Source organism: Gossypium arboreum, chromosome 4 (assembly GCF_025698485.1).
Source record: "Gossypium arboreum isolate Shixiya-1 chromosome 4, ASM2569848v2, whole genome shotgun sequence".
NCBI lineage: Eukaryota > Viridiplantae > Streptophyta > Magnoliopsida > Malvales > Malvaceae > Gossypium > Gossypium arboreum.
In genome coordinates this window covers 52,331,393-52,337,659 of record NC_069073.1, presented here as the reverse complement: position 1 = coordinate 52,337,659, position 6,267 = coordinate 52,331,393, and positions in this window count along the sequence as shown.

Here is a 6,267-nt window from a genome sequence, read left to right as displayed (position 1 = left end):
TTACATGCACTATTAGGTCCTTATAGATTAGCCTATCACATTTCAAAAGTGTCACACAAGTCCTAATAACTGAATTCACATGCAATCGACTAAATCGAAGCTTGAAGTTTTCACACATTCATAAATACATATTCTAGACAATAAATATTACGTTCAAACATTTCAGTGACTCGGTTTAGCGGTCCCGAAACCATTTCCCGACTAGGGTCAATTTTGGGCTGTCACAGGTAAGTTCATGTGTAAATGTAGTAACATAATTGTCATTTTGAGCAATTTAATGTTGTTTATATGATATGATGCTTATTATTATCATGAAATGTTATGTTTTGTGGTTATTGTTGAATAATATGTAATTATGTGAATTACTTGATGAGTATGAACTATCACCGAGTATCGGTTCCGATATTCCGTGGAAGACGGCAAAGATGTGAGATCGAGGAAAAAGCCCGTTTGAACCTTAGGAATAGATTAGAATACAAGTGACATGTCACTAGGATATTTGAGTTCCGAACTCGTTGAGTTGAGTCCGAGTTCGTGAGATGTAACTAGCCATCCGAACTCGTTGAGTTGAGTCCGAGTTCACTTATAGATGCGAACGCCCGAGCTCGTTGAGTTGAGTCCGAGTTCACTTATGTGCAGGTTACATGGTAGCTTGGCTACATAAGTTCCGCAGGCTATTGAGTTTGTCTAGCTGCGGGTATGGCACTTACGTTCATGAAATCCGCGTATTCGAATTATATTCCGATGTGTTCAACGGGTGAATCTTAAGTGAATGAGAAGAATGCCTAAAACGAAGGTGACATATTGTTAAGTGTGGTGAATGAGAAAATTTGACAGGTATGTGCTTAAATCCTCAAGTTGAGAACTTGGTATGATGAAATCGTAGAAAGATATTAAATGCAAATGAAACCTGAATGTCTTGGTGTTGTTTTTGCAAATGATGTTTTATGTGGAATTTCATGATTATGTTACTTTCTATTTGCATGTGAACTTACTAAGCATCTATGCTTACCCTTCTTTTCATTCATTGTAGTTGTTGACAAGCCGGCTTGAGAATCGGGATAGGTCGAAGATTCGTCCACACTATCCGAAGGCCTAAATTGGTAAAATGGTTTGTGTGTTTTGAATATGGCATGTATGGCTTTGTGTAAATGATCATATGATATGGTTATGGTTTGGTAAGAAAAGGGTTTGTAAATGATTAGCTATTGGAATGGCTAATCAAGTTTATATATGATAACATGTATGCTTTATGTCTTAACTAAACCATGAAAATCCTTGGAAAGGTAAAATTGGCCACAAAACAGAATATTGCTGCAGCAATGATGTGAATTTGAAAAATCACTAAAAATAGTAAGAAATGGAATTAAATGATGAATAAGTTATGAAATCGAAGCTTGATGAGTTTATTTTCATGTGGATGAAACAAAACAGGTAAATGAGTTATATTTTATAAGATATTTAAGTTTTGGTAGAATAGGGTCAGAGTGATCTCTGTATCCCCTGTTCTGACTTTAAAAATTAACTATAAATTGTAAAAAAACAATTATGAGTTTTATCTTACATTTATGAAACCCTTATTGAGTCTAGTTTTATAAAAAACAAATGGCATAGTCATTGAAACTCTGTACAGGGAGATATCTGATTCGTAATACGAGGGTCGAGTAGTGAACCCTAAAATAGGGAGACTTTAACTAATAAACTGTACTAATTGGCTTGACCAAAATTCTAGAAAAAATTATTAAATATATATATGAGTATAGTTTTATGGAAAATTTACGGATCTTAATTTTGAGTTTTGGAACTCGAGATATGAATTTTTAAACGACTGTGGTGCAGTTGGCCAGCTTGTCTGAAAATTTTAAAAATAAATTGTTTGAGCTGTTAAATTAATGAATTAAGTTTAGTAATACCTCAAGCTCGACTCTGGCGACGGTCTCGGGCGTGAGGGCGTTACAAGTGATAAGTTATGTTTGAAGATTTGTTTTGATATAAAATTGTATATACTTGTGGTACCAATGACGGTACATTTGTTAGGCACTTAATAAGTTGATTTGGTATATTTTTGGCTTGATTAATGTCACTTTGAATAGGTGTTTTGGTTGGTAAATGGTTTACTTAGGACCCAAGTAAGCTTGAAATGGTAAACTTGTTGTTCAAGGTTCATATTAGGTCCACACGGCCTGAGACACAATGTGTGTCTCAACTATGTGTGACACACGGCCATGCGACAATGCCATGTGTCCCCTGTAGATTTAAGGCTCCCCAGTCAGGCAGTTACACAGCCTAACACACAACCTATAACACCCCTCACCCGTATTCAAGTTACGGAGCATTACCGGACTGATAACATAAATAAACATCCATTTCACATACATTTTTAAATCTCATATTATCATTATTCAACAACAACCACTTTGTCCCTAAAACGAGCCTACGTGGCCCTAAACATGCATTTGAAGTGGTTCGGGACTAAACCGATAACTCAGGAAATTTTTGAAATACTTAGAAAATTTTACAAAATACAGTGGACACATGCCCGTGTCACGGACCGTGTGGACATTCGAAATGGAATCACATGACTATGTCTTAGCCCGTGTCCGACCCTGTGTAACTCTCTGACTTGGGTCACACGGCCAACACACACGCCCGTGTGGCTGGCCCGTGTGCCCTAAGAAATGGTCATAAAAGACCGTGCCAAATCTGTAAGGCATACTGACTTATGCCACACGTCCAAGTCACACGTCCGTTTGCTGAGCTGTGTAGAGTATACTGACTTGATTTTTAATTCAACACCAGGGAGCACACGGCCGTGTAACCTGATTGTATGTCACACACGGTTGAGACACACGCCCGTGTCTTTGCCCGTGTGGACAAAAATAAGCTATTTACCAAGCCATTTTACCACCCAAACTTGCTTACACCTACATCAACCCAAATGGCACAAAAACATGGCATAATTAGGCATTCAACCAACCTCAATCAAGCATAACACATACCATTTCAATACCGACCAATACAAAACACATCAATACCACATTATGCCATTCAATTTCATACCAAAACTCATAATCTCAAATCAACAATAAAATCATGTTTAAACATGCATCATTTAGCCTAATCTCAAAAACATACCAAATTCAATTCTCAACCGTTTAGTACCCCTAATTACCAAATACCAACTAGCATCACATATCCATAATCAAGTACATAACAAGAGCCATTTGCACAATTATATACACAACCAAATCAACCAAATTAAGCCAACTCTCATGGCTATATACAAAATCAGACTCTTAATATGTACAAGCCATTTCAAATGACTAAATTCATTAACAACATATATACCAATATGACCAAAGTCTCTATACATGCCATATACACAAAATACTTAAGTTCAAAAGTACCAAAGTGATAGTTGGATAGTGCGATGAAGTCTCCGACAATTCCCGAATTCGAGCTAGCTTTGATTTCACTATTAAACACGAGAAAATAAACAAAGTAAGCTATAAAGCTTAGTAAGTTCGTATAGCAATTAAATCAACTTACCATATATGCACAATTTAAGCAAATAAAACATAACATAACATATTTCATATTGAATCACCAACCTACCACATTTTCTTATTCACAAAGTTAGATAACTTTCATAAATTCCCTCATTTCAATACTTGTTCGGTTAATGAACATACCTGTAACACCCCCTTACCCGAGACCATCACCGGAATATAGCACGAGGCGTTAACAGACTTAAATTATCACTTAAACAATTTCAAACAATTTACTTTACCTTTCGTAATAAACTGCCCATCTGCATCATAGTGGCTAAAAAACTCATATCTCAAGTTACGAAACTCAAAATTCAAATCCATAAATTTTCCCTGAAACTAGACTCACATATCTATTTACTAATTTTTTTCCAGAATTTTTGGTTAGGCCAATTAGTACAGTTTATTAGTTAAAGTTTCCCCTGTTTCAGTGTTCGACTGCTCTAACATCTATTCACTACAAATCACTTTTCTCTCTGTACAGAATTCAGATGATTATGCCGTTTGTTTCTCTTAAAATTAAACTCAATAAGGAATCTATAAATATAAATTATGACTCCTAATTATTTTTTTACAATTTTTAGTGAATTTATAAAGTCAAAACAAGGGATTCAAAAATCGCTCTGACCCTGTTCCACCAAAACTCAAATTTCTCATAAAATACAACTCATTTACCTGTTTTGTTTCTTCCATATGAAAATAGGCTCAATAAGTTTCAATTTTATATTTTACTCATCATCTAATTCTATCTCTACTATTTTTAGTAATTTTTCAAACTCATGTCATTGCTGTTGTATGATACTATTTTATAGCAAATTTCACCTTTTTATGAATTTCCATAGATTAGATAGCACATTAAGTATACATAACACCAAATATGATAATGGCTAATCATTACCAAACATTTCGTTACCACCCAATAGCCATATCATAAGATCATATACACAAAATGATTATAATGCTATACATGCCATACTTAAAATATACAAGCCACTATACCAAAATGGTCCACGGACAGTGTGAGCGAGCCTCTGACCGTTCCCAATTTCCGAGCTGGCTTGTCAAAACTACAAAGAATGGAAATGAAGGAGTAAATATAAATGCTTAGTAAGTTCACATGTAAATAGCAAGTAACATAATCATGCAATCCAATATAAAACATCATTTGCATAAATATCACCAAGACATTCATGTTACATTTGCATTTACTATCTTACCACGATTTCATCATTCCAAGTTCTCAACCCGAGGGTTTAAGCGCATACCTGTCCAAATTTTCTCATTCACCACACTTACCAACATGTCACCTTCATCTTAAGTATTCTTTTTATTCACTTAAGATTCACCCATTGAACACATCGGAATATAATTTGGATACACGAATTGCATGCACATAAGTGTCATACCCGCAACTAGACAAACTCAATAGCCTATGAAAATTGTGTAGCCAAGCTACCATGTAACCCGCCCATAAGCGAACTCGGACTCAACTCAAGGAGCTCTGGCGTTCGCATCCATAAGTGAACTCGGACTCAACTCAACGAGTTCGGATGCCTAGTTACATCTCACGAACTCGGACTCAACTCAACGAGCTCAGAACTCAAATATCCTAGTGACATGTCACTTGTATCCTAATCTATTCCCAAGGTTCAAACGGGATTTTCCTCAATCACACATCTTTGCTGTCTTCCACAGAATGTTGGAACCGATACTTGGTAGCATTTCATATTTATTTAAGTAGCTCACATAATTTGCATATTACTAAATAATAATCCACAAAGCATAATATTTCATGATAATAATCATCATATCATATGAATAACATTAAATTACTTAAAATGACAATTATGTTACTACATTTATACCTGAACTTACCTCGGTACAAAATGTTAGAAATCGAGCCTATTCCTCGTAAACTTTATTTTTCCCTCTATCACAACTCAAATCTTGTTTCTCTTGATCTAAAATAACAAATTTAGCTTATTTAATACTCACATTTATTAAAACAATCCTTGACTCAAACTTTGGTAAAATTACATTTTTGTCCTTAAAGTTTTACATATTTACACTTTTTCCACAAGGCTCAAAAATTAAAATTCATCCTATTTTCTTATGTTTTATGACATGTTGATCATTTTTCCCTTCTATGGCAACATCAAATTCTCACTCTAACATGTACTTATGAACATTAGGTATTTTTACCGATTATGTCGTTTTACTCATTTTCACGTAAAATCGCTTAGCAAAAGTTGTTTAACACAATTTCAAGCTTCATATTCTACCATTAAACATCAAAATAAACACATTTCACCTATGGGTATTTTTCCAAATATAAACCCTAGGTTAAGTTATTGCTAGAATAAGCTTAATCAAGTTACCGGGACTCCAAAAACGTAAAGAACATTAAAAACGGGGCTAAAATGGACTTAAAATCGAGCTTGGAAGCTTGAAAAACCCTAGCTATGTCTTCCTCATGTGAAATTTGGCCAAGGGGTTGAAGATGGACAAAAATTGGCTTTTAATTTTATTTTTAATTCATTTTAATAACTAAATGACCAAAATGCCCTTAATTAAAAACTATGGTGTTTTATCTTCCTTTAGGTATTTTTTTCTAAACTAGTATAATGGTATAATTACTATCCAAGGACCCCCACTTTAAAAACCCATTACTCACATGTACTTAGTACCTTTGTGAACTAGAACACACATTTTACAACTT